The following is a 2,408-nucleotide window of genomic DNA, read 5'->3' as shown; positions in this document are numbered from 1 at the left end:
GGGCGGCTGAGCAGGCCGCGGTCGGAGGCCCAGTGGTGATCGAAGTAGCCAGCATCGCCGATCTCTGACTTGACCTTCCGGATGATGCTCTGCACGAAGGCGGCTGGGGACAGGACGGTGAGGGGCGTCTGTGTGGCGCTGCTGCTGGTCCCCCCACCACCACTGCTTTCTTCCTGCTTGACGTAGGCTGGGGCCCCGTTCTGGCTCGCGGCTGCCAGCGAGGGCCGCTCCGGGGGCGAGGAAGGCACCGAGCGGCCCCGGGCGCCTGCCTCCATCTCTAGCAGGGCCTGCTGCTGCGCTTGCATCTCGCGACGCGCCTGCTCCAGAATGTTCTTGATGGCATCTTCTGAGGTGCTGGCAGAAGCTGTGCCATTGGTGATGCTCAATGGGGCTGTCGAGTTCTTGGGCTCACCTGCGGGGAGGATGACAGGGTGGCCAGAGGCCCGTTGTCAGGGCACGACGTGGAGGGCAAAGATGTTCACAGCATCAGTATTTATACCAGCAAAATGTTGGAGGCAATCTCTGTGTCCACCAACTAGGGATTGCTTAAGTAAATTATGGTCCATCTGTGCGGCAGAATATTATGTAGCCATTAAAAATCAGGTAACTGTGAGATTTCAGCACATGTGGAGAAAGTACTCAATGAGGATAATGCAATGTTAAAAAAGACTTGTCTTTTACACATGCTATGAACCAGCTATGCAAATGTTCAAAGACAAGGAAAACCCTGTAGCACATAAAAGAGGCTGCTTCGTCTATTCTAACAACAAAATACTGGCAGGAGCTCAAATGCCCAGGGAGGAGAGAACGGGTAAGTAGTGGCATGGTCACACAATGCAACGCAGGCAAAAAGGAAGTCACCGTGCGGAACCGCGCGCGAATCTTAGTAACAATCATGAGCGAAAACAGCAAGTCCCAGAAAATGATACACAGTATAACTTCTTTCTATAGAGCTCCAAAACGAGCAAAATAAACAGTCTGTTATTTAGTAAAAGACCTTTTTTGTAAGTGGTAAACAGAAAGAAACAGTAGGACAGTGCTTCCCTCTGCCCTCTGAGTGGCCTCTCCAGTGCTGGGGTCTCCTGTACCAAGACAGATCAACACAGCCCTTCCTCCATTATACTGCGGTGTAGTCTCCTCCCCAGTGGCTCCCACGGCCCCATTCAAAATAGCTGCTGTTGCTTTTCCAATTAAAAAGTAATACAACAACGGAATATTATTCAGCCATATGAAATATCTGGAATAGGCACATTCACAGAGACAGAGAGTAGACCAACGGTTTGCCAGGGGCTGAGGGGAGGGGAGAAGGGGGAGTGCCTGCCAAATAGGTATGGCGATTCCTTTTCAGGAGATGAAAATGTTTTGGAACTAGATTTCACAACATTGTGAATATACCAAATGCCACTGAATCGTTCTCTTTAAAATGGTTAATTTTTTGTTATGTGAATTTCACTTCAATTAGAAAAAAAAGTAATACACGCCTATCGTGGAGAGCTAAGAAAGCACAAAAACTTAAGATGAAAATAAAAATCCCCTCTTCTCTCTCCCAGAGGTAACGCAGAAAATGCTTGCATGTATTTTCTTCCGATCTGTTCTCCAGTTCCATGCAGGGGATGGTCATACTTGGTATGGGAGTGTAGCCTGACTTGCTTCACTTCATATCAACCTATTTCTCCCTATGGTTAAAAGTTCTACCTTTCATGGCTGCAGACGTCACTGAAGGGATAGTCAGTCTCTGCTTTACTTACTCGATCCTCCACTGAGGGACACTTAGGTTGTTCCCAGTTTGTCACTGTTGTGAACAACGATAGAGGAATAGCTGTGTATAGCTGTCCCCAGTCTGGACATTGTCTTTGGTTCCCAGAAGCAGAGCTCCTGAGTTGGCAGTCAGCCACAGTCATGTCCTCCCCCTGGGGACTGCCAGTTGCCCTCTGCTTGGCATCCACTCCTGTCAGGGGTGTGTGTGTATGGGGATAACCATGGCTCATTTCCTCCTGCTGAACTCTTCCCAGACCCTGAGTGGAAACCCCCTGGCTGGCCTACTCGTGCAAATGTTTCCCTCTGCTGTGATGCTGCCTTTTTAATTTCTCTGTTGCCTTGTTTCTGACCCTCCAGTTGCGAGAGCACGGTACAGGGAGTCAGGAGACTTGGGTTCTCCTTTGGGCTCTGTGTAACAGCACGTCTCCCCTGCTTTGGCCGTAGTTGTCCTGTCTGTTTAGTGGGAGACTAAACGATCTAATCTAAACATGAGATTAGATCATTCTTCTGGTTCTTTTCACCCAATATCATGTTTCATCCCCGTCTGTAATCTATGTCTAGCGCACAGTAGTGCTTACTGAATGACTGCCTCTCTGTTGTTATAGGAGCTGACAAAGAAATTAGTGTATACACAGTAGGGTTTCGGTGGA

The 2,408-nt window shown here is 48.9% G+C and overlaps 1 protein-coding gene across 1 annotated transcript in view; it reads right to left on the bottom strand.

The window, feature by feature from the left end:
- CUX2 (cut like homeobox 2) overlaps positions 1-2,408 on the bottom strand; it is a 229,497-nt gene that overhangs the window by 14,728 nt on the left and 212,361 nt on the right. The gene's annotated exons all lie outside the window — the stretch shown is intronic.

The sequence above is a fragment of the Pteropus vampyrus genome, unplaced genomic scaffold, assembly GCF_000151845.1.
Source record: "Pteropus vampyrus isolate Shadow unplaced genomic scaffold, Pvam_2.0 Scaffold23, whole genome shotgun sequence".
Lineage (NCBI taxonomy): Eukaryota > Metazoa > Chordata > Mammalia > Chiroptera > Pteropodidae > Pteropus > Pteropus vampyrus.
This window is presented reverse-complemented; position numbering and strand designations above follow the sequence as displayed.